Below are 11,973 nucleotides of genomic sequence, written 5' to 3'. Positions count from 1 at the left end.
TTTGGAGGCAAGAATGACGAGGTTTTGCCTCACATACTTTGGGCATATTGCTAGGAGGCACTATCCTTGGAGAGGGACAAACTGTTGAGAAGAGTAGGTCAGCTAAGGGAGAAACACCCTCCACCACATGGATTGACATGGCGACTGCTGCATTGGACTCTTGTATGTCAGGCAGTGTGAGGATGGTGCAGAATAGAACAGGATTCAGATCTTTCGTTCATAGGGTTGCTATGAGTCATATTCAGCTTGACTGTATCTAAGGTCACTGAGTCAGGATCAACTATTTGACAACAGATGATTTTAGTAGTGTGTCTGTAAGAAGTTTCAATGCTAATCCAAATATTGCCTATCTCTGAAGTTCAAATACACCAGCATCTCTTCAGAAAATCTGTGGACACACTAACAACAAGAGTTTTATAATTCTTGTATTATACTAATTTTTCACCTTATTTAAGGGATATTTATGGATATATATTACCTTTTTCCTGTCTTTCCATTTGATTTTTCTTTTTTCCTTTAACCACATTTTACATTTAAACTACATATTTTAAATAAATAGTAAAAAAAAAAACAAAACAAATCCACCACACCTTTTTTTTAAATTTTTTTTAAAACCACACCTTGAAATGAATATTCATACAAATGATGAGCATATGCTTTTGAAACAAATCAGGCTAAGAAAACCAATTAATTAGACACCAGACAAAGCTTCAGGTGAAACCAATTGCTCTCCCTATCTCTGAAGCAGTGAACTTCCCAGCTAGGGCCAGTCTTCTGCCAGCCCAGGACCAGAGAGGACTTAAGGCAGAGTGAGTTTCCTTACCCTTTCCCAGAGCAGTGAATTCTCCAGCAAAGGTGAAATTTTTCAGAAGCTGCAGTACACGAAAAGACTTCAGAAAGGTTATAGTCCTCCCCAGCACTGGAACAGTGAGCTTCCCAGCCAAGACAAGCCTTCCCACCAGTCCCAGGACCTGACTTGACTTCAGGTAGATAGACTGTCTGAGAGGAAGACACAGATACACAGAGAGCACTAACCGCAAAGGCTTGAAAAGGAAGGGAAACCCACGCAGCATTCCTAGGACTTTCCCAGCTTCCCTCAGAGGCTTTGTCTGCTCAGGAGAGGGGCAACCATTTCCACAAATCCATCCATTTCACAAAATGTCAAGGAAACAGCAGCGGGTTCAAACATTACAAACATTAAAAATACACACACACCCACCCACACACACACCCCTTCAAGCCTTTTCCTAAATATACACGCACATATACACATACACATATCAGACTGAGGACCCAAAGAATACATCAAAGACAGGAAAGAAGAAGATATGTCAATGTAGTGTTTCTAGAAGTGAAACAAAAAAATTGCAAATGTTAAAGAGTTGAAACTATTTATTATAAGTATAGAAATTAATTATTATAAGCAATAAATTAATAAAAATCATCACAAGACAGAATACAGCCAGTACAGTACTAGAAACATTAGGAAAAGCATGGAAATACAATCAAGAATATCAAGACTGAAAAGGTAGAAATTCTCAATTTGTCGGAGCGCGCGCGCGCACACACACACACACACACACACACACACACACACAAAAACAAAGAAACAAAAAAGCAACCAACCAAACAAAAAAATCAAAAGAGATGTAACAGAAGATCAGTGAGAGAGAAGACAGGAATATCAACAAGAACCTGTGAGAAGAAAAAACATTGAGAAGACAGAAGAAAGAGGAAGGAAATATTAGAACATGTGGAATGGCATGAAATAAAATAATGTATGCTGGATTGGAATTCCAGAACAGGAGGATGAACTAAACAAAACAAAGAAAAAATCATGAAGAAAATTAAGGAAGAGGTACTAGAAGAACACTTTGTAGGTACATGAATAATTAGGAAATTCCTAGAAATCCTTACCCTACTGTAATTGGCAGAGAGAGAAGTAGAACACTAAAACAGACTGAACACAAAAGAAGAATTTGGGGAGGTCATAAAAAAGATCCCCTCTAAAAAAAAGTCTTAGCCCATATGGCTTCATGGGTGAATTCTACCAAACATTCAAAGCCAAACTATCACCAATACTACTTGAATTATTTAAAAACAGAGAAAAAGAAGGACCACTTCCAGGGTCATTCTATGAAGCAAGTATACGTCTACTACCTGGAAAAGATATTACAGAAAAAAAGCACTAGAAACCAATATCACTCATGAATATAGGTGTGAAAATCCTTAACAAAATATAATCCAACATTTTATAAATATTAATATATCTCAAATAAGTTTGATTCATAGCACAAATACAAGGATAGTTTGATATAAGATAAACAATCTAATTCATCATATTAATAAAGCAAAGAACAAGAACCACATAATTATATCAACTGATACATAAAAAGTCTTAGACAAAATCCAACATGACTTCAAGGTAAAATTACTCTACCAATAAGGAATAGAGAAGAATTTCCTCAACATAGAGAAAAGTCTATACATAAAACTGTCAACATTGTTCTCAATGGATATAGACTAATGACATTCCCCATGTGAACAGTATCCAGGCAAGCCTGCTTGCTTTTATAATTCTTATTAAATATTGTATTAGGAATTTTAGCTAGATTAGTAAGGGAAAAGAAGCAAATAAAAAGCATTCATATTGGCAATGATGGTGAAGCAGGCACTATATGCAGATGGCATGAGAGTATATGAATAAAACCAAAATCTCAATAACAACAACAACAACAACAAAAAACCCAAAAACCTATTAGACCTAGCAATCGAATTTGCTAGAATGCCAGAATATAAGATCAGCATACAAATTGAGTAGGGTTTCTCTACATTAAAAAAGAAACCTGAAAAAACAGACTAGAAAAGTAATGCTATTTACAAGCCAACTACAAAATGACATTCTTCATAATAAACCTAACTGTTGTTGTTGTTGTTATGTGCCATAGATTTGTTTGGGACTCATAGCGACCCTGTATACAACAGCCCTAAACCCTGCTCTATCCTGTGCCAATCGCATTGCCTCTGACAAACCCATCCCAATTACCCCAGTCACTGAATCAATCCACCTCATAGAGGGTCTTCCCCTCCTGCACTGTCCCTCCACCCTACCAAGCATGATATCCCTCTCCAAGGACCTGTCTCTCCTTACAACATGTCCAAAGTATGTCAGACGAAGCCCCAGAATCCTTGCCTCCAAGTAGCCTGGTTTAACCTTCTCCAGGACGAATCTGTTTGTTTTCTTGGCAGTCCAGGGTACATTCAATACTCTTCTCCAGCACCACAGATCAAAGGCATCAATTCTCCTTCTATCCTCCCTAGTCATTGTCCAACTCTCTGATGCATAAGAAGTGATTGCAAAGACCATGGCCTGTATCAGGTACACCTTAGTCTCCAGAGAGACACTGTTGCTCTTGAGTACTTTAGAGAGGTTCCTAACAGCAGACTTTCCCATTGCAATAAGTTATTTTGATTTCCTGGCTGCTGGTGCCAAGAGTGTTGACCGAGGAGCTGAGCAGACTGAAGCTGTGAACAATCTCAATCTCTTTGCCATCCATCTTTATGCTACCAATTGGTCCAGTCATGAGAATCTTTGTCTTCTTGACATTGAGCCTCAGTCCATACTGAAGGCTGTAGTCCTTGACCCTCTGTAGCAAGTGCATGAGGTAGAGACACAAAAGATCTTTATAAGGAAAACTACAAAACACTACTACAAGAAACACCAAGAGACCTTACTAAATGGAAACATATTCCCTGTTCATGGATAGGAAAGTTGAATATTTTGAAAATGATAATCCTACCAAAAGTAATCTGCAGTTTTAATGCAATTCTAATACAAAAAACAAATTCATTCTTTAAGGAGATAGAAAAAGACATTTGCTAGCTTCATTTGGAAAAGAAAGAGAATAAGAATAAGAAAAAATCATCTGAAAAACAAAAAATGAAGAAGTATCTCATTTCCTGATCTCAATAACTACTGCATAGCCATACTAATGAAAACAACACAGTGTTTGCACCAGACTGATACATCAATGAGCAGAATCAAGAATTCAGAAACCAACCCATCAACCTCTAGTCAACTGTTCTTTGACAGGGCAGCACCACCAGTTACATGTGAAAATATCAGTCTCTTTAAAAAATGGTTCTGACAAAACAGGACATCCACATGCAAAAAATTGAAAAATGATCCACATCTCACACCATGCACAAAACTCAACACAAGGGGAATCAGAGACCTAGGGATAAAACTCAAACCCCTAAAGATCATACTAGATAAAATGAGAACAAATTTATAAATGTCATCTTATGGTATAAATAGACTTATAAGCATAGGCAAAATGTACAACCTGGAAAGGGTAAAATCAATGAATGGGACCTTCTTAAATTCAAATTCCTGGCACAACAAAAACCTTCAATATTATGGAAAGAAAGCCCAAATATCAGGACAAAATTTTGTCAATGATATTTCAGACAAAGATTTCATAAGTAAAGTTTACAGACTACTACAGGGCCTCCACAGGAAAAATACTGATAATTACAAAATGTGCAAGATACATGGAAAGACTCTTCACATAGGAGAACATATGGATAGCAAAGAAACACATGAAGATATGTTCAAAATCACTAGCAATCAGAGAGATGCAAAACAAAACACCAATGATATACCCTCTTTCTCCAACAGTAGTAGCTACTAAAACAGCAAACAATAAATGTTGGACAGGATGCAGAGAGATTGGAAGTGTAATGTTCTGCTTTTGAGGTTATAAAATGGCCTAAATGCTATGGAAGGCAGTTTGACATTCCCTCAAAACCTGAACATAGCAATACCATATGATTCATCTGTTCTACTTTTACTAATATAATGCAAGGAAATCAGAACTGAAATGAGAATGGAGATATGTAAACCTATGTTCACAGCAGCATTACTTACATAAACGAGAAAATGGAAATATCCCAAATCACTGTCAACAATCTAGTAGATGAAGGAATTGTGGTATATCCACACAACAGAATACTATGCAGCATCCAAGAGCAATAGTTTTACAAACTGCTGTATATCAAAGGAGAGTACAGAGAGTATTATGCCAAGTGAAATAACTTTGTCAGATAAGATAAAATACTGCATAAACTGACTATTATGAAAATAGGAGCATTAGCAAGATATGTATAAAAGTTCAAAAGGAAACAGGATGGATAGAAGGGGGACCAGAGATAGTGGAATGAGTAATAGCAGCTATTGGTGGGTAGAGAAGAAATAAAGGAATGGTAAAAGTTAAATGGTAACTTGAAAACACATGGTGGTAATAGGCAGATATCAATGGTAATTCATGATAGAAAATAAAATATACACATTTGAATGTATAATATATATGAATGGATGTATTAAATACATGAACACAATTTATATCAATGATTTATATGTAAACCAATAAAGTATAAAAGAGGGAAATAGATTAAGATCACATATACACACACCCTCAGAGATTTAGATATAGAGGAGGAAAACATACCATTTGTGTACACTGAAAAATAAAATATTTCAAAAGATAATGGCTTTTTATATGGTGTAAACTATATATTCTTTTTAAAAAGGGCTATAATATTGTGAGCACTTTAGACAGAATGATACATTAATGCCTATCAACAGCGCAAACACATTGCTGCTGAATTAGAATTGATTCATTACTGACCCTTCAGCAGGTTTTCTGAGGCTGTAAATTACATGGAAGAAGATTACTCATCTGTCTCCAAGTGTCACCGGTGGATATGAATAACCAGAGAGGCTCTGCCTTTGGATTACCAGTCAAAATCCCTACAGGTTATGCCATGTGAAAGTGGGTTAAAGCCCTTTACATTCAAGTAAAGAACTCCTCATTTTGATAATAGTAAATCATTGATATTGAATATATGATCTGTAAGTGTTTAGGTAATAATAAAAGTTTATTTCTATCTTGCTGATAAGCTCACAGGAGAATAGAAAGGCATATTTTGAAACCATGGCAGTAGATATGAAGTGTTTTGATTCATTCAAAGTAGTCTTGAACTTACTCTGTTAAACATCTTCATAAATGATCTGTAGTTCATTTTAATGACATTAATTAAATTTTCAGATGAGAGAGAGTATCAGGCAATGAGATATCACATAAGAGTACAAAAAACCCAAGAAAAGATGTCCTGAAATTAATCAAGTGAGATTTAATCTTGAATTGAAAAGGCCAGTATTTGATTAAAAAATAAATCCAATAAAGGTTGAAGTAGAATTAAAAATCAGTTTCAATAAAGAAATAGTTCCAATAGTTAATATAAAGTTGATTTGATATTCTGTAATGAGATTTTAGGAATTACAAGTTGTTTTTAAGATAGAAATGAATATGAAGACTTCAATGTAATCATAATCCCCTAAAAATCCACCTGGTTGGCTAGCCACATTGGGAAAGTTAAAATGTCATAGACTGATACATACTACAGCAAATGTTTATGACCAAGGTACCTATCAGATGGAAATAATAAGTATCTATCATTAAGGAATCATTGGAGAATTGGATTAAAGAAGAAAAATACAGTGTATTGAAAAGAGACGAGACCTATCAGAGCTACCTAAAAACTCAAAAAAACATACCTTTCTTAAAAATTTTTAAAATAGAAAATATGGAAAACAATAAAAAGAAACAAAAAACCTCTAAACTTTATTTTTTTCTACATATAATGAAAATGTGATTCAGTTTCTTGAATGAACTCCAATAAGAAGCTCCTAAAGTGGTTTGTTCTCTCATAATAGATACTTTAGAGGCCCATCAATATCAATGGTCAATTTCATGATAGAGGAAGAAAAGATTGATGCTCTCAATAAGTTTACCTTGCTTGGATCAACAATCAACACCTCTTGGTACCAACAACCAGGAAATCAGGTGATATACTGCATTGGGCTTCCCCAAAATACTTAAGAACAATGATGCCAGTTTAAAGAAAAAGGTGTGCTCCATCCAGGCTTTGTTACACATCAGAAAGCTGGACAATGAATAAGGATGACCAAAGAAGAATTGATGTCTTTGAGTTATGATATGGGAGATGAATACTGACTATCCCATGAACTACCAAAAGAACAAACAAAAATGTCATGGAAAAAGTGCAGCCATGCAGCCAGAGTGCTCTGTAAAAGCAAAGATGACTCATCTTCATTTATCATCCTCTGAACTTGCTGCTAGGCAAGGCTGTTCCTTGGAAAAGATACCATACTTGGAAAGAAAAAAGGCCAATGAAGGAGAAGAAAACTCTCTCCCACCACCAACACCACTGAGATGGATTAACACAGTAACTCACTCAATGGACTTCAGTGTGTCAAGGTTGATGACACAGGATAGGGCAGAGCTCAGATCTACTCTTCACAGGGTCCCTACAAGTCGTATTTGACTTATTGGTACCTAACAACAATAAAGTTGTTTAAAAGAGCTCTGGTGACTCAGTGGTAGGAAGTTGCACTGACAACACAAAGGCACTTGGTTCAATATCACCAGCTGTTCTTTGGGAGAAAGATGGCCAACATTCTTTCATGTGATCTATTGTCTCTGAAAATTCACAGGAGGGTTATTAGACAAGATTTCAACTCTATTATACACAACAATAAAAACAAAGTGGTTTAGAGTTATAGAATTTGGATTATGATAAAACAGACTGCTTCTTCATTAGCAGAAATGATAATATTATTTGTAAACATTCAAAAGAATATGATTTAAACCAGGCAATTTAAACTATTCTCCAGAGAAGAACCCCCCACCTTTGTTTCTACCAAGATTCAAGTATGTTTTTGTAGAGAACATATTCACAAAGGGTTCTTCAATGGGTATTTTTTCAATAGCTTAAGAGCCTTCACATTGTTATTCTTTGAAGAAGATGCCAAAACTTGAGTTACATAATTATAGCTTTACAAAAATAAGTCCTATTTTGAGGCTCTTAGTGGCGATTTCTTCTCACTAGTATTAGAATAATGGCAAGAGAACATAGATAGCTGCAGGTGACAATGTAAAATAGATACCAAACAAGAATGTAGTAGGGATTTTCCATTTTTAGCAAATGTGATTATATGCATTATCTCCAGAGTAAATTTCTCTTTTTCTGTAAATATAATTCCTGGAAGAGCTTGGAAGTACTATACAAGTAAGCTCAATTCTTATTCATGCGTAATTTAAGTAAATCAGGAAACATCAACAAGTTCTGTACATGCACAGAGAGTACAATATCGTTCAGTTTCTGCAAGCATATTCTGGTTTTCATTACTTGAAACTTTTTAGCTTGATTATTTCACCTGAATGTATTACAAGACAATGTAAAATGCTTAAAGATGCTATTCTTTTAGATATATGTAAAACACAAATCCTTTTTTTTTTTTAAAAAAAATGCTTCTTTACGATTCAGAATCTGAAAAAATAGCTAAAAGTGTTCTAATTTGTAGTTTCATGTTGTTCTCTGTTACTAGTGGTCCCATTCAAGAAATTAAGTCTCATTTCAATGACATCTTGACTAAAATTAAGGTTTAAAACTTTTTTCTCTACTGGTATGTAAGAAAATAAATGGCTTAACACACTAAATTCAGTTGTTATTTTTTTTAAACAACATTGATACACCTGAGATCTATACAACATGTAAAGACTTTGTCAATGATAATTCCAACCATTGAACAAGAAAACTAAACAAATGAAAATCAACACCTATTTGAGAATCTAGAGAATTGAGGTCACGGGTCAAGCCAATGTGCTAAAAACAAGAGCCAGACAGGTAAATAGAGAGAACCATCATTTAGTGAGCGAATCATCCTAGAAACAGAAGGTGGGCAGCTGGAGATGGTACTGGTAGAACCCCTTTAAACTGTAATTGACACATAGTTGGACACTTGGTATAGACAAGACTGGGAGTTAAAAATTCTAGGATGGGGAGGTGTTTAATAATGTTTCACCTCCAGAAGCCCTATTAAGTTCTCACTAAAAGATTGAGAAACATGCCCTGCTGCTTCTGGCAAAAAAAAGTAACTGTTTTGAAATATATTTAGAACTCTGTTACTCTTAATGCAGGTCCTCAAGGGAACTTATATTACCAGAGCCTTAAAAACTGTGTTTTGCCAAACACAACTAGCCTGCAGAATGACAAATACCCAACTTCTGCCACTGTGAGCATCCATTTTGAAAAGGACAGCAGGCAACAAGAGCTTTCTCTGTGACAATGAGCTTGAGCACATCAGAGACTGTGGGGAGGGTGAGATAGGGCAAGGTTCCTATCTGGTGTTTATAGAACCACTAAGAATTGCAGTGTGATATAAGTGATATTCTTAGATAATTTTCATATTCTGGAAATTTTTGTGGAATGGGAATAAATATGGATCTTATCCAGTCAGTTGGCCAGGTAGTTGTCATCCAGATTTCTTGGCATAACTTGGTCAGTGTGTCCAGGACAGCATCTGCCTATTGAAATATGTCAATTGCTATTCCATTAATCCTTGGGGCCTTATTTTTTTGTCAAGTCCTTCAGATCAGACTACACTTCCTCCTTCATCACCATTGCCTCTTGATCATATGTTGTTTCTTGAATTCTTCTGTCAGCCAATTCTTATTGGTACCGTGAGGCTGTATACTCACTCCTTCTATCTTCTTTTAATGCTTCCTGGATCATTCAGTATTCTGCCCACAGCATCCTTAAGTATTGAATTTGTTCTTTAGTTTCTTCTGCTTAAGAAATATGAAGCGAGTTCTGCCCTTTTGATTTTCTGACTCCAGGTCTTTGCACATTTCATTATAATACTTTGCTTTGTCTTCCTGAGCTGCTCTTTGAAATTTTCTATTCAGCTCTTCAACTCCTTGATTTCTCCCCTTTGCCTTGGCTTCTCAGTGCTCTAAGACAATATTCAGAGTCTCTTCTGACATCCATTTTGATCTTTTATTCTTCCTCCATCTTTTCAATGACCTTTTGCATCCTTCATGGATGATAACCTGTCCCTGAGTTGGTTTTTAAATTCAGGTGGGACAGAATCAAGGTCAAATTTTATTCCTGTGGATTTGCTTTGACCTTCATTAACTTTCATTTGAATTTGCATAGGGGTAGTCTGTTCTGCAATCACTACTTGGCCTACTTTTCACTGCTGATATTGAACTTCTCCAGTGGTTCGTTACATGGATATAATTGATCTGATTTTTGTGCATACCATCATCCAGGCCATGGTCTTCACAATTACTTGCTATGCATAAGAGAGCTGAACAATGACTAAGGATGGCAGAAATAGAATTGATTGAGTGGTGGTGTGGGAGAAGAGTCTCAAATGTACTACGGACCTCCAAGAAAACAAACAGGCCTGTTTTGGAGAGGGCGAAACAAAGATTCTCCTCAGAGGCTAGGATTTTGAAGATTTGTCTCATATATTTTGGGCATAAGGCCAGAGAGACTGGTCCTTGAAGAACAACATTATGTTTGAAATTGTGGGGGACAGCAAGCAGAGGAAGAGCCCTGATGAGGTGGATTGATTCAGTAACTGGGACAATAGTGGAAGGTTTGTCTGAGTCAGTGAGACTGGCTCAGGTTTAGGGCAAGCTTCAGAGCTGTTGCTCATAGACTCACTATGAGTTGCAGGTGATTCAATGGCACATAACAACAACAAAAATAGATATTGACTTGAAGAGCTCTAATAATTAATTTTATACCTGTACCACCCATGAAGAGATGCAGTCATACTTCAAAGTGTTTGTTGTTATGTACTGTCGAGTCAAATGTGAATCAAAGTGACCCTATGCTCTGAGAACAGCTCTGAACTCTGCTCTGTGCTGAGTCAATCTCATTGTTGCTGACAAACCTGGCCTGATTAACCTTGTTACTGTGTCAATTTATTTCATCTGACTCCAGAGTCTTTCTCTTCTGCCCTGTCCCTTGACCCTTCTAAGTATGATATCCTTCTCTGAAGACTGGACCTTCTTGGCTACATGCCCAAAGTATGTGAGATGGAGTCTCAAAATTTTTTCCTCCGAGGAGTTGCTTGGTTTCACCCTCTCCAGTACAGACCAGTTAGTTCTCTTGGCAGTCAATGTGATCAATACTCTTCTATAGCGCTACAACTCAGAGGCATCAATTCAACTTCTGTCATCCTTGATCATTATCTAGCTCTCTGACGCATAACAAGTAATTGTGAAGACTATGGTTTGGATCTGGTGCACCTTAGTTTCCATACTAACATTCTTGCTTTTAAGCATTCTGGAGAGATTGTTGGCAACAGATTTCCCAAAAGCAATTTGTCTTTGCATTTCCTGACTGCTAGTGTCAAGAGTGTTGACTGTGGAACCCAGCAAGCTGACATTGATAACAATCTCAATTTCTTCTCCATCTATCATGATTCTGCCAATTGGCCTAATGGTGAGAACGCTCATTCTTGATGTTGAGTTTCAATACATAATAAAGACTACAGTCCTTGACCCTCTACAGTGAATGCTGCAAGCCCTCTTCAGTTCAGTAGGTAATGTTGGGTCATCTGCATAAGGCAGGTTCTTGATGAGTCTTCCTCCAATCCTAATGCCACATTCCTCCTCATTAATTATAGCCTCTCCAATGATCTGTTCTGTGTACACATTGAAAAATGTGGATATAGGATATTTTTTAATTTTTATTTTATCCTTTTATGATTTTGAACCATGAAGTGGTTCCTTGCTGTCTTCTGACAACTATTTTTTGGTCCAAATATAGGTTTCGCATAAGCACAATTAGTGAGTTCTGGGATTCCTATTCTTCTCAAGATTAGCCACAATTTATTGTGATCCACCTAGTCAAATGTCTTTGTATAGTCAATGAAACACAGATAGATATTTCTCTAGTGCCTTCTGCTTTCAACCAAGATCTATCTGACATTGGCAATAATGACCCTAATGATACATGTACTCTAAGCATGAAGTGTAATTAATCTATTTAGATCATATAGGAAAATGAAATCATATTAAATATAGTAAA

General features: G+C 36.2%; 1 protein-coding gene across 2 annotated transcripts in view; it reads right to left on the bottom strand.

Annotated features, from left to right (window-relative positions):
- Window positions 1-11,973, bottom strand: part of NEGR1 (neuronal growth regulator 1) — a 1,417,016-nt gene that overhangs the window by 755,434 nt on the left and 649,609 nt on the right. The window lies entirely within an intron of this gene.

The sequence above is a fragment of the Elephantulus edwardii genome, unplaced genomic scaffold (genome assembly GCF_000299155.1).
Source record: "Elephantulus edwardii isolate Elephantulus edwardi_28Jun2011 unplaced genomic scaffold, EleEdw1.0 scaffold00190, whole genome shotgun sequence".
Classification (NCBI taxonomy): domain Eukaryota; kingdom Metazoa; phylum Chordata; class Mammalia; order Macroscelidea; family Macroscelididae; genus Elephantulus; species Elephantulus edwardii.
This window is presented reverse-complemented; position numbering and strand designations above follow the sequence as displayed.